Source organism: Anser cygnoides, chromosome 3 (genome assembly GCF_040182565.1).
Source record: "Anser cygnoides isolate HZ-2024a breed goose chromosome 3, Taihu_goose_T2T_genome, whole genome shotgun sequence".
Lineage (NCBI taxonomy): Eukaryota > Metazoa > Chordata > Aves > Anseriformes > Anatidae > Anser > Anser cygnoides.
Genome location: NC_089875.1, coordinates 102,207,974 through 102,232,909, shown reverse-complemented (window position 1 = coordinate 102,232,909; position 24,936 = coordinate 102,207,974). Strand labels below are relative to the sequence as shown.

At 36.3% G+C, this 24,936-nt stretch overlaps 1 long non-coding RNA gene across 1 annotated transcript; it reads left to right on the top strand.

Annotated features, from left to right (window-relative positions):
• Positions 1-466: 466 nt before the first annotated feature.
• LOC106030485 (uncharacterized) lies at positions 467-3,251 on the top strand. Its single transcript, XR_010829802.1, has 3 exons — positions 467-499; positions 2,033-2,082; positions 2,746-3,251. It is a non-coding gene; the product is annotated as an uncharacterized lncRNA (long non-coding RNA).
• The last annotated feature ends 21,685 nt before the right edge of the window (positions 3,252-24,936 follow it).

Genomic DNA, 24,936 nt, shown 5'->3' with positions numbered 1-24,936 from the left:
CAGAACATTTGGTGATTGCTGCAAAAATTCTGTATCATCTTGTGTTCAGAAAAAATAAAGATAACATGCCTGAAAGAATCAGCATGTATATCTACTTTACATTCAGGTCACTAACCAACTGAACCAGAGCATTCTATGCATTGCACCATAGTTGTCCTGGTTCCAGTTAGGACAGAGTTAATTTTCCTCCTAGTAGCTGGTAGGGTGCTACGTTTTGGATTAGGATGAGAAGAGCGCCGATAACATGCTGATGTTTTAATTGTTGCAGAGCAGTGTTTACACCAGGCCAAGGACTTTTCAGCTTCTCGCTCTGTCCTGCCAGCGAGCAGGCTGGGGGTGCAGCAGGAGCTGGGAGGGGACAGACCCAGGACAGCTGACCCAAACTGGCCAAAGGGGTATTCCATACCATCTGACGTCATGCTAAACAATATATAGGGGTGGCTGGCTGGGGTGGGGGGGCCGGCTGCTCGGGGATAGGCTGGGCATCGGTCAGCGGGTGGTGAGCAATTGCATTGTGCATCACTTGTTTCATACACATTATTATTAGTAATACTATTATTATTATTATTATTGTTATTGTTATTATTATTTTCCTGTCTTAATAAACTGTCTTTATCTCAACTCACAGGCTTCACTTTCCCATTTCTCTCCCCCATCCCAGAGAGGGAGGGGGGAGGGTGAGCGAACGGCTGTGTGGTGTTTAGCTGCCGGTCGGGTTAAACCACAGCAATAGTCTAAAACTGGATTGAGCAGAAGGTACCCGAAATCTCCAGATATAAGTGCTCCAGAGCAAAAGGGCTCAGGCAAGGCTTTTGATGACTCACATCTCGTCGGAGACACCAGCACTGCTTTAGCTGTCCTAGGTCTAGGATAGTAGCCTTGTTACACTGCTGAGGAACACATTGCTAATGTTCTTAACCCCCCCCAATGGAAGGTTTCTCATCTACAATTCTCATCTACGATACAGACACTCAACCTGTATTGAATGAATGGATAATTTTCCTCTGACATGCATATCAGTTTGCATGTACACGTTATTCTTGTAGTCCCCTGAAGATCATATTTTTATTTAATAGATGATTTTGTATGATCATAAATAAGACACTAAGAATGTGCAAGTGTGTGTGTGAGACATATGGCAAGTGCCTCTGTAGAAGAAAGTCAATATCAAAATGCTTTCAGGGACTGCCTTCAGGGCTTTTAGTATCAAAAGTTGGTCTATCTCTCAGTAGAGATGGAATTGAATGAATAAAGAAATGAAAGGTAATTCCATTGAGCTCCTTAAAATGCCAGAATAAGGCAGTCCCAAATTTAGAGATGGAGGAATATTCCACAGGAAAATGCTTTACTTCATTTTGTTTTCTGAGATATTTTTCATGTTGCATTTACCCTGTTCACAGGCCTCATGCTATACTCATGATATCTGAAAACATTACTAGTGCAGTTTGCTTACCTGTACAAGTAACGCTCTTCTTAACAATTAATATGATTTAAAACCAGAATTTATTTTTCATATAGTTTATAAATTAAAGTTAAAGTGAGTTAGTTTAGAATTGAGTCATAATATCATAAATAAAATTCTAATTTCACTTAACCTTAAATTAAATTCTCATTTTTTTTTTTATTTTTACCTCTTCAAAATAATTGTCTTATATTTCCTTGTCATTCCCTTAATAATTTCCTCTACTGCTTGGTTTAGTAAGTGGTATTCAGGAGGGCAGTAGAGGATGAATAAGCTAAGATATAATAATTCTGTTTATTGTTTTACTGATTACAGGGAGTAATTTGTTTTATGAAGCAGCACAGAAGAAAACAGGCACTATTCTGGAAATTAAAGGTCTGCCAGTGTGCTGCACAATTCTCTTCTGAATTAAATATTAATTAAATACTTAAAAAAACAACAAAGTAAATGTCAGAGGCAGAGAGCTGAAATTAAAGAATATAGAATAGCTATTATGAGCATAGCTAAGAAAAAATGAAATATTATCATAGCTAATGCATAATAATGTCTAAAAAATAATTTATTTTTCAGGTCCAGGATTCAGCATAAACAGATATAGATATGACAACAATGATATGTTGGTACGTACTTAATTACTGCGTGATAAAAATTGAAGATGGTATCACGTCTATTAAACTGCTTATAATTTCCAAATAAACAATCAATGGACTTTATTTATGTAAAAGTTTTTGATTGATGATAATTATCTAGACCTTTGTTTCTTCTAAGGAAAGAGCAAATAACACGGATGTTTTAAAGCAGAAACACAGGCTGAAATTATTTTAAAATTGTGAACTGTTAATGCAGTTGTGATACGAGATTTTTCTCCTATTATACTGTTTTTTCCATTACTCCATGACATGCCAATTGACTGCTGTGAAATTTGAGCATTTTTCACAGAAAAAGGATCAGAACTAAGAGTAACTAGGCTTCTTTCCAATTTGCATTGTGGTAAGTAGTATACTAGGACAGGAAGAGGAAAAGCATTAAACATTGTGAATACGAAAAGAACAAAAGAACAGCTGTCTTCTTGCAGCTTTCTCCTTCTTTCCCACTTTTCTTTCCCTATCCTAATCTCTTACATGTACACCTTTCTTTTTGTGTTCTTTCTACTCTGTTGCTTCACATTCCAGCTTTTTTCATCTTCCCCTTTCTCTTACATATAATTTTTCATAGTTCTGTAACTTTCGAAATTTCTCTATTATAACTTCCCTGTTGTAACTTACTCTTTTTTTCTCTTTCAGATGTTGAAGAACAGCATTAAAAAATAAGCTTATAGATGGTCCTTCTCTCCTCCTTTGCTTGCAAGCTGTGGTGATTGTAGTCATACTAGCCTAGTATGACCTTCCTCTTAGAAAGAAAGGGACCCCTTACTACTCTCTCTTGCTCAGACAGATGATGACTTGTCTTCCTTTGGACAAGGTCATCAATTGTTTGTAATACTTTACAGCCTTCATGTTCTCGTCAAAATTTTCTCTGTACTCTGAAATGTCACATGCCCCACTTGGTAGACTACACAGTGATAGACAAGACTAAATCAAAGGCCCTATGTGTATGGATGTTAAAATACTTAACTGAAACTGCAGATGAATGAAGGGTATTCAAGTCATTGAATTCATTCTTCAAAGAGTCCTAAGCAGTAGAGGGCTGTGCTTGGGACAGAGGCAAAGAAAAAGGGAAGAAATCAGATGGTGTATTCACTTGTGTTGATTAGAAACTCTTTCACTAAGCTTCTAAAGATATCTTAGATATTCATTTGAGAAATGAGGGATGGTTTTAGCTCAGCAAGTATGTACATTATATGCATCAGACTGAGTGAGAACAAATTCTCACTGTGAATTATCATTCAAGCATCTCAGTTCTCTACAAGTACTTATGAATTTGCATTTCAACAGTATGTGAAGCTGAATTATATGAAATCTATTTTAGATAGCATACTCAAGCTTTGCGGGAGAAAATCTTTTCTAGAGCTACAAATATTTTGTCATTTTTGTCTCTTTTATGCTTGCCTTTTTACAGATAAAAGCCAGGAGCTTACTGCTAGAGGTAATCCAACGAGTAGTGGAAACAAGCAAAAAAAAAAAAAAGTGAGAGTAAGCACTATGTTAATAATAATTCTTTACAATTTGTTTATTTATACATTCCAGTGGATGCTATTCTATATGGCTATGTGTGCATTTGTGTATACACTTCATTACATTTTATGAAACAGATTTTAAAATAAAGCAACGGAGACAAATTTTTAGATGGAGTTTCACTGAAGCGTCTAGTAGACCATCTAAGAGGGACTCTAAAGAACCACCTGTTGAAGAGGCCAAGAGAGAGGTTTTAACAGTCATGTTGCCTTTGTCTGTCCATTTAAATTTGCAAGGAAGCATAAATTTTGCATATCTTGAACTGAATTCTCAAAATACAAGAAGACAACAGGAGCAGGAGGGAAAAGAAGCATATCATTGACTGGATACATTTCAACTTCTGGTATCTCCTTCTGATATTATTGTCTATAAGTTACTTTTTAAAACATCTGCAGAACCTAGTGGGGGAAATTGGAGTTATGCTTGCTTACTTCAATTTATTTACTTCTGACTTATCTATCAGGGTAATACTCATTAATTTTGTTTCCGTTACATATGAGTTTCAGGTGATTCATTTCTCTTGATTTTTTTTTGCTTATATAAAATGGTCCATTCTTCCTTTAATAATAAAATAGTCATAGTTTACAGCTGTGATCCATTGGCCACGTGCTAGCAAGGAATCACATTCCTGATTTGACATTAAGACAGACGACTATTAATACTTTGGGAACTTCTCTCGTTTCTCTAACCTGCCACTCTGGCAACTTTTAGATAATATTTTTTCTGATGATTCACATTTGCAATAAAAACTTCTCTCCTTAGTGTTCCTTGGTTTTGTTTTTAAAAGATCTGTATTAGCTGTTGTTGTCACTATTTTACACATTGCACAGTTTATTGGTCCACAAATATTGCTACAGTTTGTTTGCTATTTCATGTTTAAATAAATGTTCACCTTACACATATTCTTTGTGATTGGCTAGCCACATTCAAGGAAACTCTCTCACTAAAAGAGATCTGCCCAAAGATTTGCCTACACATCAAAGAGATTACAGTGCATGCGGGAACTTGAGAGGTTTAAGGCTTCTGAAACTAGCAGCATCCCACTATCTTTATAGTAAAAGTAGAAAACTGTATAACTGGGATATATGTAAATCTGAAGGCACCACTGAATTTCTAGAGGTAGATGAGAACTAAAAGCTCTTACAAACCCACAAATCTTTCTTTCCTTTTTTTTTTTTTCTCAATTTTTTGACAATTTCAGAAATAATGCATATTTTCCATTGCATTTTTGCTTTTTCCAGTTATCTCAGGGAAATATAGTAGACAAAACATATAAGAACATTGTTGGCATTCACCAAAGTGCAAAGCAGATTTGAGTTGTGCTGTATTTCTGTGCACAGTTTTAGGCGAGCTTTGTCTTTATCCTAAACAATTAATGCATCTCTGTCTCCCACTCTATCTGGTGTTCACCAAAGGGAAATCATTTCTTTACTTCATTGGGAACTGAATCTAGTTCCAAATAAATATTTCAGACTTGAAGCATGAAGCCGTCTGTTTGTTCAAAAGTATTTCCAGGTCAAATTTTTTTGGCTTGAAAGTTATTTATATACATTATCACACTGATTTTCTTACAGTGCTTAGCATTGGAACTTTGTACTAAATAACTAGCTGCTATGTATTCATGCTTTCTTCTAGTCCTATCATTTTACTTAATTCCCTACCTGAGGGTGCAAATTCTCAGTGGTATCTAGGCTCTCATGGTAGTTAATAACAGAACTGTCAAGTTCTGAGTGTAGAAGGAGTCGTAGTGAGTATCATTGCCTCTAGAAGTAACAGAATAGAAACCAGATCAGATAGAGACACAGCAGAAGAGTTGTGCAGGTTTTATTAAAATATAATTGTTGAACACTTGAATTTTCCCCAGTCACTCACCTTAATACTAACTTGTAAGCAATGCATTCAAGAATATAAAAGGTATTACTTAAAACACGTGATCAGTGTGATAGTGGTCTGATGAAAATTAATGAAAACAGTCTCTTAAAACTTCTTCATTCATCAATGGCATGAATTTCAAACTAAACTTTCTTAAATACCAGCAGAACTTCTTTGATGTTTTGCAGTTATTACAATATTAACAATTTAACAATTTATTAAATCTGTAGTAACTGAAAATATATATATTTTTTTGTGTTCAGACTAGACAGGTGATGAAGATTGCTAACTGGGAAAAAAGTCAATGGCTTTCCTCAGATTCTGGAATGGATTATGGCCGGTGATGTTATAACAGACTTAGACAGTTAAAATAACTTTTCAATATACTGAGCATGACAAAAGAAGTGACTATGTTAATATCAAGGCCGACTACTGCCAGCAAAAGTTCAAATATATTATCATTCATCTGTGTCCTGTCATCTTGGCTTTTCTTCATCTGCAGTATTGTGAGTGATGCTCCTTGTGGAGATTGAATTGTAATAAATATTTATATCCAAAGCCAGTACAGGTGGTAATGTGAATATCTGCACCTTCCAGAGTTGTAAAGCGAACGTATGTTATAGTTTAAAAATGAACTCTGTGATAAAAGTGACTGAGTGATTTAACTACATTCAAAAACAGAACTGGAATTTAAAATTCTTAATCAATGGAAAAGAGGGCTACATATTTTCCTTACTTAGTATTTTAATGGAAGTTTCTGTCATCCAGAAACCAAAACCACAGTGTTATTGTTTTAAAATTGTCAGGCATGTTTTTATTTGAAAGCAGTGAGACTTGTGTAACTGGAAAGTGTCCCCTTTCTTCTCAGCTATATATAGTCAGTAACAGAGAATGAGGGGGCAATCTGGGCCAGGAGAGCCTGGGTTGTTTTCATACCAACCTATGTGCTTATCCCCAGCGTCTCTGAATCCTGCCCTAAGCTGTTTACTGGGCACTCTCTTTTCCATCCTCTTGTTTTGCTGTTACAAATATTGTGATCTTAGGGAAAAAAATAAAAAAGAAAAAGAAAATCTGCCATTTTTACATGAAAGTGTTCTTTCTTACAAGATGCAGTAAAATCTGGAGATGTTATGGACTACAAAACACAATGGAAAGATTTCTTTTAACAAGATCAACCAAGTCCTCAAGTGAGCTGAGTCAATAAAAGTGAAAGTTTTTTTTCTCAGTCTATACTTATAGGCTTCTTTTAGCATTCTCAAACTTATGAATCACTCATTTTACTAACATGAGAGCTTACAAAGCCCCTTATACAGCTATTAGTCCATGCTCTCATACATCCACGTAAAGAAAAATCACACAAGAAGTATTTTGCTTAGGATCACAGCACTCATAATAGAAAAAGGGGTTTGGAGAAGAAGGTACCCAGCAATCTATGTGGGTCCAGGTGTGCATAACAGCAGGATTCAGGGTCACTCCCTGCAGACACACACATATTCCCCACCTGTTCTCAGTCTTCTTGCCTTGGACTCACAGCCCTTACTTTAGTGTCCTCTTATTTAAGCTTCACAGCACTTCCTTTTTACATAATCGAGGCCTCCTTGCTTGTACCCAGGTCAGCTCACAGCTCTCTCTCTCTCCTCCCAAAGAGTCCAGTCTCCCTAGGGAGTTCCCAAGAACAGTCCCTTCTTTTGCCTCCCTGAAACTCCTTCGCCATTAAGCTCCACATCTTTCTGCCTTAGATTTGTTGTCCCATATACTACCACCATTTTGCTCCTTCTGCTCTCCAATGGGCACCAGTGCCATCCCTCAGTAACCAGTCCCCATCCCCAAAGGGCAGACTGTATCTCTCCCAGAGGAAAAGCCACAGGTCCTTTTCTTGCCTTGTCAATGACTTTCAAAATGCAGTTAAGAGGCTGAACTCTAGTGGAAGTGCACCCAATTAAATAAAATGAATGAAACTCTGTTCAAGGGAAAAAAAAAAGTATAGATATATACATAAAATAAACAAAAAAAATAACAAAAACAAACAAACAAACAACAACAACAACAAAGTACTCCTATCTTTTAAGGACACAGAATGTTTTCCAGGGAAGTCTAGGAACAACACTAAGCTCCACCGACTCACAACAAATATGTTAAAAAGCAACCGTTGACACAAAATAATGGGGATAACTGTACATATTCACCTTTAGACTGGAAATTAGAAGCTGATTTCTCTTTCACTACTGGTGGAACAAGATTCCAGGAGAGTCTTTCAGCAGAAGGAACTGGAATATGAAGGCAGATCCTGGCCAATTAATGAAAGTTGCTACATGGCAGGTTTGCCTGCTGGAGTTGAGGACCCCACCTGATGATCCAGCAGATCCCTTCTGGTCCTTCTTGCATTACAGCCTGCTCTTCATCCTCTTGTCTTTCCTTCTCCTTTTAGTTCTTACATTCTGTCATGCAATTCTGTGTTTTCTAATCCTCACTAAAACCCCAAGAACAATTTAGTGCTCTATAAGATTAATAGTCGCTTATGGACCATATTAAACACAGCCTAAACTTCTCAATAAGATCAAATCTTGTGTTGCACTTCTTAGGAATAGTATAAATGCATGATAAACACAAGAGGCAAGAAATTATATGGTGTGTTCTTTTGCTGGAAGCAGAAGAGAGAGCAATTTTTTGTCATGTAGTTTAGAAAAACTAATGGGAACTGCTTTGAAATTAACCATAATAAGCAATGCAGGTATCATCTTGTGTTCTGAGCGTGTTGTCAGATAATGCATGTTCTACAGGGTGTAGGTGAAAGAAAGAGTCAGCATAGAATGTTAACTAGAAGCTGGCATACATAAAGCTAAAAATAATAATAAAAAACTCAATATTGAAAACAAACAAACAAAAAAAAACACACACACAACAGACAAATGATAAAAGTAAGTGGTTAAATATACTCCATAGGAACCTGGATGCAAAAAAGCTTGTTAAATATAAGGGACGTATCAATAGAAGTTGTGAATTTGACAAGCAATTGGATGAGTTCTTAGAGACTGGAGTGGAGTATACAAAAAAGAATATCCCCAATAAATCAAAAGGAAATATTAAAACTGTACTGTTCAACTCATCCAAATATAGAGACATTTATTGTTTTAGCAATGCATTATAAGACGCATCTCTTCACTGACTGATGTGCTGTGCAGATCTAAGATCTGTAAGTGGGCTTACATTGTCTTTTCTTCTACAATGGCTAGAGAGCATATCTGCCCTGATCACAGAATCACAGAACGGTTGAGGTTGGCAGGGACCTCTGGAGATCATCTAGTTCAATCCTCCTGCCAAGCAGGATCACCTAGAGCACATTGTGCAGGATGGCATTCAGGCAGGTTTTGAATATCCCCAGAGAAGGAAACTCCACAGTCTCTCTATGCAGCCTGTTCCAGTGCTCTGTCACTCTCACAGTAAAGAACTGTTTTCTGTCTGTAACCCTGTAACTATGAGATTCCTACAGCTGAGTTTATCCAGCTGTCCTGTCAGCCTCGTCTTTAAGAAAAGGGAACCATTCCAAGAGAAGTGTTTTGAGACAAATTGTCGTTTTTTTGTTTGTTTTGTTTTGTTTTTCTTTAGAGCCCAACTTATTCCTCATTCTCCTCTTCCTCAATTGTCTTTTTAATTTACTTCTCCACAAACCTCAATTTCAATGACAACATGAGATTTATTCAGTAGTCAGTTCATTTTCCACATATTGCTGCAAATATATCTTTTAAAAACTGTTATCATGTCCCATCACATAGTTTTTCAGTGGGCCTAAACTCAGCACCTTAAACCACGAGATTTACTTTCCCCTGCTCAGCTACATGTCTGTGGAAAAGCAAATTAAAAATGATTTCAGCAATGCATTGACTTACATGTTAGTGCCCAAATAGATAGTCTTCTCCCCCAAGTAATAAGATAATTCAGCAAAAATAGTGGTTATTTTGCTCTCTGCTTTCCTCCTATTACACACCAGCTCCTAAAACTATGTAATCCACTGCTTTCACCTTAATTTGATTTACACTGAATAATACAACATGTACAATTCTTTTCTCAAGGGTTTTCTTTGTTATATTTTCACATTTTTTCATTGTCTACTTACTAACACTGTCCAACTTCAGTCATATTAACAAAAATCTGCTGTATGACAAATTATAACTCTACTCAATGGGTAGTTTTTGATCTCCCAGTAGTATCACTTGGGATTTATTGTTCTTGTTCCACCTTATTCTCTAATCATCAAAAACTCGCCTGCCTTTCCAAAGTTGAATCAGCCTTACATCAATCTAACTTTTCTGTTTTTAATTTACTTTTTTTTTTTTTTTCTGGAAAGTATGTTTAATTTTGTATATAATCATTGGTGATGTATTTCACAGAACTGTATTATGTCAATAATAGTCTGTGTCACATCTTGAGTGTGCAGTTCTTTATCCTCAATATTTTCTATTTAGATTTTTAATATATATATTTTTTGTCTCTTTCTGTGAAAGTGTTATCTCTTTGGTGCTGATTGCCAGAAGTCTTCTGGTTTCAGCTATTTTCTGGGCATGAAGAAAGTAGATATTAAAAAGATTACAGTGACAAATTTCTTGAGCCAATGATCACTTTGGGGACTGAATGTGGTGATGCTGGAAATTCAAGTTACAGCCTTTAACCAGGAATAGAACTGAATAACATATTCAGAAACTTTTCACAAAAGGAAGACCCAATTTGCAGGAGAAAATTCATGGAGCAGAAGAAAACGTGCAAAAAGAACGGGGCTGAGCATGGTAGAATGAAATAGCTAAAACAGAACCAAAGATATTTGAGTCTTAATATTTCCCCTACCAAAAGAATAATCTGTGAAATGCAGATGGTATGTATCTTATCCTTTTTACTGACTTGTTCATCCAAAGGATGATAGCTATTTATGTCAATCGCTTCAGGAGCTCAAGAAACAAAAATCTGTGTCATAAATCAAGATCTTTCAATCTGGTAGATGAACTCTGTGAATATTAATTTCATATGATGAACTGTGTTTGTAATTTGTTTCTGTAAAATCTGAAGAATTACATTTAAAACTACATTTTTACTGAGTTTAGTTTGTGATTAAGATTAAGGTAGTATATAAAATATAAACTTGGAATAATCAGAGAGAAGTCAAAGAATATTTTAGTCTTCTTCATATGTTTGAGAAGTACATTTAAAGGTGTGTTGGGTATCTAGAAACACTTAGGACTTCATGCGATGATGTCACAAACTGATGTTTCCTACGTATATGGAGCCCTTGAACTGTCTTTTATAGCTTTTCCTGCACAACGTCTAGTTTACCCACATCCTCTTCAAATTGTTTAAGAAGGCTTTGCTGGTAACAATCTATTAGACTGATCTTATTATTAGCACTGTGTACAAAAGGAGGACTATCTCCCTAATTCTTTCCACCTTGTTTGTTTGTGCAACATTAGTTACAGGTTTGCAGGAGAAGCTCCATGGTCTCTGAATTCTTTTCTTTCCAGGTGTTACCATTGGCAGATCCTTACTCTTTTGAGTCCATCAGTCAGTGACCTAAGAGTTCTCATTTTTTTATTGTCTTTATTATCTCTCATTAGGTTTTGCATACCTTGTTGTTTAATTTATTACTTTTCTGGTCTCCTGTCTTTGTTGTTGTTGTTAATTTATTTTATAAGTAGCCATTCATTAGATATCCTCAAAAAACAGATATCCTTATCCACCTCTCCTTTACCTTACATAAATACTTACAACCCTGTTATGACATGAAAAAAAAAATCCTATTTTTCAGCATCATTCATCTGAGAAACTCTAAGCATTTTATGAAAAACAATGAAAGAATAACATAATTAAATCATGTAATATCCTGTGATGCAATCAAAAGGCGACTAATAAAAGCCTAGATTTCCTTGAATTCACCCGAGGTTAGCAGAGAATGAATGGTGTGAATTTAGCATGAGAGGTCAAATTTGTGAAGACACTTGGATGCCTAAAGACAATTAGGAGAGGAAACAGTCTAGGAGGTTTCTAATGTGTGTGGCAGATAACTTCCTGACACAGCTGGTGACTAAGCCAACTAGGGACGGTGCCCACTGGACCTTCTGCTCATCAGTAGAGAAGATCTTGTGGGTGATGTGAAGGTTGGAGGCTGTCTTGGGCATGGCAATCACAACAATAGTTTTCAATTCTTGGAAAAGTAAGGATGGGGGGGAGCAGAACTGCCACCCCAGACTTCCAGAAGGCAGACCTGAGCTTCTTTAAGAGACTGGTTTGGCAGAGTTCCTTGAGAAACAGTTCTGAAAGGCAAAGGAGTCCAGATAGACTGGGTACTCTTCAAGAAAGAAATCCTAAAGGCACAGGAGCAGGCTGTCTCCCCATGCCAAAAGATGAGCCGGTGCAGAAGACCAGCCAGGCTGAACAGAAAGCTGTGGCTAGAGCTAAGGAACAAAAAGAGAGTTCATGACCTTTGGAAGAAGTGGCGGGCCACTCATGAGGACTACAAAGAGAGATTCAGAGATTTAGACAATGGCAGTTTAAACTACAGTCATAATATAGAAACTTGGACTATTTTTCCTTTCTGATTTCACAGAATATGTCTGTAGTCTCCCAAAATGTTTAAATTTTGAAGTAGCAAGAAACCACTCAAAGCAAGAATATTAAATAAGAAAAAAAAAAGCAGCTTAATGTATAAAAACAATATTTCAGATGTCACAGGATTTAATTAATTTATTAATGCAAGTACCCTGTCTTCAAAATTAAAAGTGCACTTACCCGTGAGAAGGCAAAATACTGTACATAGCTAAGTGCATTACATGATGAGTATACAATAAACCATCACAGACATTAATACCAAACGAAGCCCATGACTTACTTCATTCACATAATAAGTGCTAGCAGAGCACTTAATAAGTAACAGTCAATTAGAAGTTATGGTGTTTTAAAAAGATCAAATAAATCTACAGCCTTTGACTAAGACACAATCAATTTAATTAAAAGTAATCCTTGATCAGTCACAATCAAGATTAATCAGATAGTTTAACAGGGAAACATTACAACTACAAAAATTATAATTTAACAACAAAAAGCAAATCAGGGAAAAGAGATATATCTACTGTATTTTGTATAGTATGTAGACAATAGCATCGCTGACATGACTTAAATAAGCAAATCGGTTCCTAATACTCAGAAAGGTGGTCAACAAATACTTGATTTTATTTAAAATTTATTAGCATACACACTTATCAACTACATTGTTCTGTTTTTTTTTAAAGAAAACTTTTCATAAAAAAAAAAGAAATGTGAGATATCATCTGTCCTAATTGCTAATTTATAAGTACTCTAAAATGATAAAGACATTTTCTAGACTTAAAGCAGAAGCAAATGAATAAATAGAAACATTTGGATAAGCAAAACTAAGACTGCAGCAGTGCTAGTCAATTTAATTTTTCTGGGAAGCTTGCAAACCCTGGAGGCCAACTAGCATGCAGTTGCACATATTCATACATTAAACTCTATTGCTGTCATACAAAGGCAGCCATAATCAAAATGCTTCTTAAGAATAGGTCCCATATTTTATATATTCTGAGCTGCTGCTAAGGACTGTGCAGGAGACAAGAAGTTGGTTTGGGCCCAAACCATTTTCTGGGATGTTAGTTATAGCAGCAGAGCAGCACAAACCATCTTATCTAGGAACGGTCTCCTGTAGCCCTTAAGAAATAGGTGACTTCTCTGGGGCCTGCACATAGTTCCCAGTGGTGTCCTTTTCACTTTGTGACCCCAGTCAAAGCACTGGAGAGGGGTTCATATAACTCAGTATTAAAACTCAACTGTATGTCTTAGAAAGCAAATCTTCTCATCGCATTCCAAGTGGGATGAATTTCAGTTGTATACCTGTCAATCCTCCTTTGCTGTAGAGAAAAAGGAGACAATTAACTTAGGCTAGATGTTTAACCTCTGGGAAACTAAGGTTAGGTGAAAATATACCCCACCCGTAGTCTCATTTGTCTAAATGCTAACACTAAGATAAACATGGGCAGAAGATCCAACACAGTGAATATTGTATGAATGTATGGCAGAAATAGGAATCTGTTACATATACAGATGAAGTTTCAAGATGCTGAAGTGGCTCATAAAGCATAAAGCTAAGTATTACAGAAAACAGTGGAGAAGATGACTCATGAGCCAAGTTTAAGTTCTGTGCTGCTATGTGAACCAACAAATCTAGTCATTTTATTTTCTAAGTTTATTAAATATCTTCCATTCTTGAAATGACTTTAAAATGGGCAGTGAACAGTACCATACACAAATTCCTAGTAGGAAAATAGGTGTAAAATCTCACTTCTTTTTGTGCTGAAATGCAGAAGAGCCGTTTATTAAAAACATCATACCACAGTGTTGCTGACAATAGGAAAGGGCTTGGATTTCATGGCTCAGCAGGTCTCGCTCATATGTTCCTAACAACAGAGATTTTATGTAGATAGCATTCTGCATCTTCTTTCCTCCTGCCTCTAGATGTAATTATGTTATTAATATTTCATTCCATATTATATACATTATATATTAAAAATCACTTTAAGTCCTCATCAGAACTAACAAACAGATAAATATGAGTGAATTATATTATCATTCTACACTTCATGAATCTAAAATAAAATTAAAATTCAATGAACAATGTTACTGAATAAAATGCAGGTGTTCAAGAACAGTCTGTCAGATATTATATGTGCCTGTAATGATGAAGGTAGGTGTAGTTTGATAATAACTTTGTGATTAATTAACAGGTTTATTGTTTTATTGAGTGGAATAGTATGAAACTGGTAACAGTTACTGGCCAAGATATAAATCATTTTTCACCGTTTTTTTTTTTTTTTTTTTTTTTCTTCCAGTACCTGCAGTTTCCAGGTTGTTAAGGGAAGTTAGCTGCTTTTGCCTTTAGTTGTGTTTGCTTATCGTGAACTATCATTTCTTCCTTAGGTCATCCTGACTTCAACTGTATGTTTTGTGTTGTGACAATGAGCAACTTCAGTCGTTTGTTCTATGCAAGGGTCAGGACAGCAGCCTTAACGTTTCTCTGGTATACTGCACTGTTGTCTTTTTTTGCCTTTGCCAAAGTATAAGATCTGGGTTTTACACTAAGTCCAGATCTCTCAGTTTCATGATGATAGAGGACAGTCCCAGACTTCATGTGAGACATCACCAGCCACAGCAATAACAGGTTTCTGTGCTGATTTCAGAACAGGAAGTTTTGTTCTTGTTGTTGTTTGTTTGTTTATTTATTTGAAACACTTATATGAAATATCTGAAGCTGTTTAGCTTTCTGGATGACTTTCCAAGCACTTACAGCAAACAGTTCACTTCCTGGAAGGCAAAAAGCAACAAAATCACCACCCAGTAAGGATGAACTGCTATACGCAACTATCACTCCCATGCATTGAAGAAACCACCAAGCAGGGGCACATAAGCTATTTAACAAATAATTGTAATTGCTGAAAGCATGCAATTGAACATGAAGACATGTTAAGACAAAAGCTGATAGTTCAGACAATCTCCCAAAGGTCTTACAACCCCCTGAGTATTCTTTAGTATGCTAAATAATTAACACTAAATGTAAGCCTTGCTGCATGACAAAAACAAATCAAGTGTAATAATAACGAGGGCAAAATAATATGTCTGTATTTCTTTTTTTCTTGACAGGTGCAACATTATTCTGAAAAGCTGAAAGTTTGGTGTTCAGGGCAGCTAAAGATTTAGTCCCTCGGAAGCAAAATCTCCCCGGAAGAATATGTAGACCTTATCTCAGCTTTCACATAGTAACGGTGACTTAATTTATGTATAAACAGGACCTCCGTGGTTGTCTCAAAAATATGCAATCAAGCAATTCTAGCATCACTTTAAGGTTACAAAGTAAGGGGGATTTATGGCACCTTTAATAACTCAAGAAATATGTTAGTTGTTTTTATTTCAGCAAATTATCTTTTGAACTAACTGTGGAAATTATTTAAATTTGTTTGCCAAGTAACTCTCCCAACATATAGGTAGCTCAGACAGAAATATTAAACCAGTAATGCCCAACAATGCTTTCATTAGCTTATATTAAAATATTAAAAGTAAAACCACTTTTTAATATTAAAGCTATTATTGGCTGATATTATTCAAAATCAAATAGTTTTCCATGTTCATGAATTTATTGCCTTTCACTCTTTTGGCCAGCAATAATCACAATGCAGTAAACACGCAATAATGAGAAAAGCTCCCAAAACCCTGTTTAACTCAACTCATCATGAAGCCTTGGTCTGTGTACAACTATAAAAGATGGAATTTGATCTAGCCAGATCCCAACCTTGTATTGTGAATAATCCTAATTCTGCATGTGCTTAACGTATTTGTGCTGAGAGTCATTCCCAACAGTCACTAAAGTCAAGTGATTTAATCAGCATTTCTTAGTAGAAATGTGTTGATTTTTCAGGTGTTGTGGTAGAGCTGATGAGCCTTTACTTTTGTAACACACGGTACATAACACACAGTACTCTTCAAGTACTATTTTGATGCAGCGTGGCAAAAGACCTCTGTAATTGCTCAGATTTGGATTCATATGGTAGATCTTTGTACATTTCAGTGGAAAGACTGTGTTCACCAGAGTAGACCATGGCAGCCTAGCCATGAGCTCACTAATGTTGTATATGGAGTTGATGTAGACAAAATATATAAATAAATAATAATAATTAAAAAAAAATCGGATACCAGCTTTCTAATAAATTATCCTGATCCTTAATTCTTTATCCTTTATCTACTGTCTATATGGATCAAATACAAGTACTTTTCAGGCATGTGGGTCACTGACAGTGAATGGCAGTCTAGAGGTACAAGAAAATTCTTTCTCTTTCTACTGTTCAGAGAATGGCAGGGCATGTAGGTCAGGGCTATGCCTGGGCTTAAAAGCAATAAGGTTCCTGACTGAGAAGGGAGAGGGCAGCCCAGAAAGCTTAGAGCTCTGTGTGTTCTTGACTAGCCTCATTTCTCCAGGGAAGCAGGGTGCCAGACATAGTTTCATTTACAAAGGCAGAGCACTCACTTACTTCAAACTTAACCTTATGATTGTTCAAAATTATCTCCTCTTATCCAGTTAAAAATTCTCTTACGTTGTACAAGCTGAGCAATTCTGATTTCTGAGGAATTTTCCTTTCCACCAGCTGTTGTTCTACAGAGAATAGGAAACCATCAGTCTTTATCCAGATTATTCTGTATCTATTATTGAACTGCTGTATCAAATCAATTAATCTAAACAAATGTTCATTTTCCCCTCTGCATATATATACACATGCAAAGTCCAGATCTTCCTTAATTTTAATTAGGAAGCTACAAACATAAAACACAAGAATAATTGGGAAATAGAATAGGCATAAAGAAATATTCTGGGATTTTCTTCTTGGCTTCTTGCATTCCTATTCTGGCACCAGGCAGTATTTTAGAAGAGAAAGATATTGTCTGTACTGTCAAAGAGCCTCTCTGTCGAGGAGCAGATTTTGGTACCCAATCTCAAGTCTGTGCATCCTTGTCAGGATTATGGAAGAATGAGGTAAACTAGATTCGTGCTCCTCAGCAAGGACTATGGATTCTTGACTATTTACTTAGTGGTAAGTACCTTTGCCAGCCCAGAACTGTATGAGGGATCCAGTCCTAACAATGTGACTTGGGTACGCTGAATTCATGCTTACTTGTTCAGATCCAAGACACTGGTTTCTACATTTTATTCAGGCTCTTTTAGGATGACAGTTTTGGATTTCAAAATCTGAATCTGTATAAATGCATACGTTTAAATCTATCCCTCAGGTTTCACTTGGAAAATAAATAGACCACATACTTCCATGGAAATGTATTGCCTGTGTCATGGCTGTGTAATGCTTCAATAATGTGATTTTTAGCTCACAACATGTAAACTATTGCACTTCAGTCTATAAGTAGTTGTATTTGAAAGAGTATGCTATTTATTCAAGTTAAGCAGTATGCTTTTTTAGCAAAGAGATGCATTTTGTAAGAAATATAGAATTTAAACCAAATTTTTGCTTTCCATTTTCCTTGGATGCCCCTCCTTCCCTTCCCCATATTCCCTTGTAGATACTCAGGGACAGTATGTATAACATATTCAGTGGTAAAAGGAAAAAGTTAGGTATATCTACAATATTACTGCTTCTATTTCTGTTGTGATAGATAGATAGGAGCTTGCTTTCTTTTTCACTTGCCTGGCAAGATATAAAGTATGATATTTTTCAGCTTCTGTGCACCTTGCCTCTGTAGGATTTGTACTATAATGAACACTAATTATTTCCTTAATACTTAATATAAATAATAATAAATTAAAAAAAATGCTTAATATAGTATTTTTCCAGATCAGTGCTGTGTGGCTTCCTGTATGTTTTGTACTTTAAACAAACTAAGTTATTTGAAATAAGAACTTAAATAAAAGTTGGAGGGGCAAAAAGAAGGATGAAAGAGGATTTTGTTCACTTAGTGAACTACTCAGAAGAATGCATAATAGGTCAGATTGGGTCAGGTACTTTCTGGTTGTGCTACATCTGTAGTCAAAACAGGCAGACATAAATTATATCATACAGTATAACATCAGTGGTTATGCTAAATTTTTTTTTCAGTACTGGGTGACACAATATTAGGTATGGCCTGGTAGTGAGTCTAAATCGGATCATTCATTCTTAATTAGATAAATTTGAAATAGCCCCTCAAAGCAGCTTTCGACAAAAGCAAGATTTCAAAGGAACTTTAATTTTGATTTATGCAATCATTTGACTAAATTAGTTTGTTTTTTTTGTTTTTTTTTTTTTACAAAGATGCCTATCTCATTTGATAGAAGCAATTCCCACTTTCAGTTTCTGTTCATCTACCTCTCTGTCTGAAAACAGTCAAAAAACTTATTTCAGTGGTTTTCATTTTGCAACTTATGAGGAAAAGGGAAAAGTTTAAAATGTCAACGTTCCTTTTGGTGTATGAAAAAAAATCTGAAAAGAATAAAAAGAAGTTTTCAAAGCTGGTGTGTTATATATGAATATATTCTCTGTATTTCCATTGACTTTATCAGAATTATTCAAGTTCAGAAATAAGTCATTGCAAAATGAAAGTTTTGTCTATCTAACATGTTATCAGTTTAATTAATTGATACATTATAGAACCATCACTCTGTATTTTTCCTGAAATAGTTGTTCAAGAAAAAAAGATGTAGTCAAAAAACTTGACTACCTCGGCTTTGGCTTAGGCTATATGGAGGTACATATAGCTGGAATGTGCTTTCATCTTTAGAGTAAGGAAATCAGGATCAGGTTTACACAAAATATATTAATTTCTGCTGGCAATCACTGGCATGAAAACCACAGAAGATTGAGATCGCTCACCTACTCTGTGGTACTTCAGGGCCCATTCCTTTTGACATCTGTTGGCATTTTGATACCTTTAACTGTTTCATTGGAAATCTCTTCCTCTCCAGCACCAGAATACAGTGGCTTGACCCAGGAACTGGGTCTGGCCAGACACGTGTTTCCTGAAAAACAAAAGTTCTGTGTTTATAACACAAAATGATATGCAGAGAGTGAGCCTCCCCTCAGACCCTGGGTCTGGTTGGTGGACAGCAATGTTCTTACCTGTCCTGGAGGACACTGGTGCTGAAGAAGGCAGGTGGTGAGGGGGAACAGAAACCCTGTAGACCTCATGGCAGCTAGGCCACCACCTATTCTTCCCTCAGGCATGACAGCTGTAAAAGAAAGGCTGCTGGGGCAGAGGCAGCGGCATGAGGGCAGCGATGTCAGCAGGCTGCAGGCCTCACTTTGCTGCCCTGGCCGTGGCCACCCTGGTTGCTGGGCCACACCACAACAAGCTAGAAGGAGCTGTGACCACGTTTATCCAGGAAATTGGGCTGGATTATCTTCAAATTGTATTTTTAATATACCTTAGAACAGCCCCTTTACCCCTAGGGATAACTGTACTTTTCTGGGGACCTCTGTTATTTATTCAGAGAAGTATTTGGATTCAGGCAGCTGCTTGTTTTGCCCAAGAAGCTCCCTACCTGCGAGGCTTCTGTCACAAAAATCCTGAAACAACTTCTCTCTTAATTAGGTTACCCAAACAATGGGCTTTACAGTTTTCTTCCCTACATGGCCTTCAAACCCTGCTCCCCTGACTTTGCCCATTTATAACACAAACAGTTGCTGGCTGACAGCACAACTGTCAACTGGCTGTCGTTCAGCCATTCCCTCTCCCTCCACTTGTCCCTCGTCACATCTTTTCCCACCTCTGAGCTGTCACCACCTTTCCCTAAACTACACCCTGGAGAAGAGGAGAAAATTAATTGTGTCATTCTCACATAACATCTTTCTACCATCATAACCCTGGAAATGTTATTTCCTTGCAATTACAGTGAGTTTGCATGGGTGTAACTTCATTTATTTAGGTAGACCTGCTTCTGATTGACACATGCAGGTATGCAAGGAGAATCCTGGTCTACATCTTTGTCATTGTGAGTTATTTCAAATGTGAGAACATTATTTACTACTTCAGTTAAATAGGGATAAATATAAATAGATTTATATTGCTGCTGTCACTTCTGCAAAAATAAAGAATTAATGAGCTCTGACCAGATACTCTTGGCTTATTTCAGGTGGGTTCAGTGGATATCTTTGGGGGAATATGGACACAGTATTTTTATTGAAGGAAAAAATATTGACTAGTCAATTTTAAATTTCCCATAACACTTCAGCTATAAGCTTTCTCTCAAATGATAGTGAAATGGTACGAAACTTTTGTTTTGCTAGAAAATTCCTCCTTTTCAGATCTGACCTGTGGATCAGCAAAGGGTTTTTCCTGGTGCTCACCTTGTTTGTGACAGGATCCATTCAGTTTTGAAGGGCTCTCAGAGGTATGGAGTTCATTTGTTCTTTTGTTGCATTCAAAGGCCTGGTATAGGAAAAAGAAAATACATTTTTTTTTATGCCAAGCCAGATTTTTATTAACCAGATTTGACTTAAAATAAAGGGAAAGAAAACAACAACAACAACAACAAACATACCACTATTAAAAAAAAAAAAGCCTCAATAATAACAATGCAGTTAAAATTGTTATATTCAGGCTTCCTGGCATGTGCCCCTTGCTATAGTGTTGTGTGATCATATATTGTGCTGTTGGTTTCAGACCAGGGTGCCTAGGAGCTTTACATCTCATCAGCATCCCCAGTGCTTCACCAGGAGGAATATGACTTTGGTAGTGATGTTCACCTTCTCAGAAAGAGTACTTAGGCATTGTAATGGATTGTCCAGGGCTGTGGTGGTGTCACCGTCCCTGGTGCTGTTTAAGAAAAGGTTGGATGTGATACTTAGGGGCAAGGTTTAGTGGGTGATATTGGTGGGAGGGTGGCGGTTGGACCAGATGGTCTGGGAGGTCTTTTACAACCTTAATGATTCTATGATTCACCATGCTCTAGAGTCCAGTGGGGGCTACATCCCGACCCTTTTCGTGCGTTATTCTTTCTGCAGTGCTCTACAATGTCGTATTAAATCTGAATTTACTATATGTAGAGTGTAACATATTCTGGATACATGCTGTTCTCTGTTGTCCTTAAAACTGTTTTTGCCTGTTTTGTAATTCTCAAGTTGGCATTTCTGCAGCTGATCACTAGTGAGCTTTTTATAGGCCTAGGGACTCAGGATCAGGATATACTTCATTATTATTATCCTATAGTCGGACTCCCCAGCATATCACCCTGTGCCTGTGTTCCCACTTTCAAGGCCTTGCTCTCATCCCATACCTGTAATCCTCTACACTACATCATGGCATTACATGAATATTTCATTCTACACAAAATAGCTACTTCATACTAGTATTAATTTTAAAATACCCCTCCATTATAAAAAACAAACAAACAAAAAACTATGCAAAAGTAAAACAAATTAGATAATAATGACAATTCTTTATAAAACTGCTGCTACCATGATACCAATAAACAAAAGAAAATTAATCTCCAGGTAGTCCAAGGCAAGCCTGGACTTGATAAGCTTTAGTCCTGAGGCCTTACAAAATTTGCACAAAGCACTTGTTGTCTTACAAACATCGCTTTCTTCCAGGAAAAGTATTAAATGAAATATTCCCTGTCACTTCTCTTCTGGGCAATTCAATCCAGGATACCATAGCCCTCCAAAATACATTTTGAGCAGTGATTGCCAACACAAGCATCTTAATATAGATCAATAATGTGTATTATTAGCAAACACAAAGAGTAACTAGAAGTGTTAGTCTTGATATGGTACCTAATACTTTAGTTGTATCTTGTTTTTATCTCACGCATTTAAAAAAGAAAAAATAAAATCAACAGAGGTATTCCTTCTAAATAAAATATGATCACTTCATTGTTACCTACTTTTATTTAATTATTTTTATTTTTTTTCCTTGAAGCAACAAAACTTCAAGTAATCATATATCACATTTATGGACATATTTTTGTACTCTGTCAACTCATTATTTCTCATTAGTTCTTTTCTGTTGGTTTTCATTTTTCCATGTTTCTTTTGAAAAGGTAAATAAGTACTTCATTACTGAGCTTTAGATAAATATAAGTTCATTATATATTCACTGATTACTTTTAATAAAATTATGGTTTGTTGAGATGCTTGTTTTTTTTACACAATATTATAAATTATCACTGAAATTAGATGAGGCAACATTACTATTGCTTCTGTCACAAAAGAAAATACTAGAAAGGTTCTGTGTGATTCTATTTATCATTAATTTCAATACTGTTGAAGAAAAGACACCAAACAAGACAAAACTGAAAAATGTGCCAAAATTAGCTGATATGTCTGTGTTCTTGAAACTAGATGGTTTAGATAAAGCTCAGAAAATAAAGCATCAAAATATATCATTTGAAAATGAAGGATATAAGTTAAATTAATTTCATCTGTGATGCATTTTTAATGCATTTTTAATTATTTTTTTTTTCTTTTCAGGAGATCACCTTACAATTAGAGCAAGATTAAAGCTTAGGATTTTTTTTTTTTCCATGTGCTTTTTTTTTTTTTTTCAACTGTGTCTTGGGGGAAGGAGAGGTTGTTATGAAAAGCTTACACTTTCTTCATTTATTTCAAACAGAATGAATGTTTTCCCTTCATTGTTTAGACAAACTTTATAGAAAAAAGTATTATTGAAAGGTGTTTTTTTTTTAACTTCACAAGAACTCAACAGTCAGCTTTATGTTTCTGAATCCTAATATCAAATATATTTTTAATAAGGATTTCGGGAATCTTTCAGCGGTTGTAAGAAAAATAAAAAAAAAATAGAGAGAGAAACTTGATTTCAACTATGAATCAGTGAACTAATTTTTTACTGATGCACACAATTTTATTTGCCTATTTTATGTCGATGAAAATACTCAGTACCAACTTTAGAGAATGGAATGTCTCAGAAATTAAAATGAAATAGAGGTTCTTTGCAGTGATTTTCTTAATTTTCATTTCTTCGAGGTTCCATAAAAAAACTGCAGTTGTTTATAATTATACACTTGAGTATGGAAAAGAATATTTTCAGTTCACTTTTTGTAAGTCTTTATTCTTACCATACTGGATTCTGTATCGATGGTGCTGGAGGACAGATGTTGGTGTCATCTTGTCCCTTACAATATTTTCTGTGTGATTCCAATAACTGGCCAGATAGATACACTTGCTAATTTTGTGATAATGCTCAAAGGTTTGACATCAGATATTAGCACAGATTTGTGTGTGTGTGTGTGTGTGTGCGCTGAGGACAGCTCTTTATAGTTCATCAGCATTAAGGACAGTTATGAGGGTATACTGTTAATGCCATTGTTAGTTACATTTCTGAGCTCTCATCCTCCACCAAAAATACTTGCAATTTCCTACTTTACTGCCTCACCTGCCTTTCTTCTTTCTCTTATCTCTGCACAGTTTGCATTAGCTGACCTACTTCTGTTTGTTCAAACATGTCTCAGAAAAGAAAAATCACATCCTTGTATGAGAAAAATCAAAGTAAGACTGCCACACTGAAATGTTTCTCCAGCTATGTTCATAAAGGTTGCTTAGTGTATGAAAATATGCAGAATTTGGCTGATGTCTGTTACAGAGAGGAGATGTTCAGTTCATGCAGTTAAAAATAAATCATGATCTAAGAAGTTTGTTTGTAAAATAATGTCACAAAATTAATTGTAAATGAGTGACCTATGCCTTCAGGATTAATATCAGCAATGCAACAGGAAAAACAAAAACATGATACTAGAGACATACAAAATATTAATAAACATTACCAGTTTCTAAGAATTGTTCTGTTACTGACCTCTCCATCTTCTATTCACATGCACAGGGTGACTGACATGCACGCGCGTGCCCTCTCCATGGCCCTGTGGGTTACACTTGCACCCCTTCTCCTGGGGCTGGTGGTTGCCCATTTACAAACTTACACTTCCATTTCCCCCCTGCAGATGTGGATGCTCCAGCTCTGTGTGTGCCCCTGCAGCTCTCCACAGCCCACTGGGGCTTGTGCTGGTGCAAATTCCCTACAAGGTCCCTGCAGACACATCAAAGTGGGTTCCCACATGTGGCCCCCAGCTGGGAGCAGGCAGCTTGTGGTGGCCTATCGAAAGGCTGCAGTGCTACAGGGCAATGCCTGACGGTGCCAAAGCAGGCCTTGGCTACTGCTGTTTCTCATTCCGTCTCTCCTCATAATGCAATTTTATTTATTTATTTTTTATTTTTATTTACCAGCTGACCCCTTCTTCATTTCAGTGCCTTTTGAAGTTCCCTGGTTCCTTTAATCGAGCTGGTTGTGATCTTCCACTTCACCATGGCCAGTTTAGGGCAAACACCCGATAGATAATTCTGTGCGTTCAATTCACATGAAGTGTTTACATTCACAGTCTAATCTTTGCAGGTTTTGCAACCCACTTTCTAGCAGTGGACATGCAGGCTCTTAAATATCTCTCATAGTCCTTCTTAAAAGATCAGCCTTACTGAATAGATCAGTGTTACTGAATCTAGGAAGTACAATGTGTTGGTGCTATTTAGAGTCTGTTGTCTGATGAGCCACAAAATATTTGTTGACTTCTAAGGTCCACTGCTCATTCAAGAGCGAAAAAGCACTTTGCTTGGCAGTTGCACATCCAAAGGTCACTTTTATTTTATTATCAATAGTTGCATGACAGTATTGATTGTATATATAAGAATCTTTCCAATTTTGGTTGTTTTTTAACTTTCCCCTTTTCATCACTAAACATCAATGGCATAAATGAGCTTTTTCGGCTTACATCTCACAGTGATTTAATTCTTGCATTAAAAATATCTGAACAACACAATTTTATGCAACATCAAGGACCTTGTTGTGGTTTAACCCGGCCGGCAGCTAAACACCACACAACCGTTTGCTCACCCT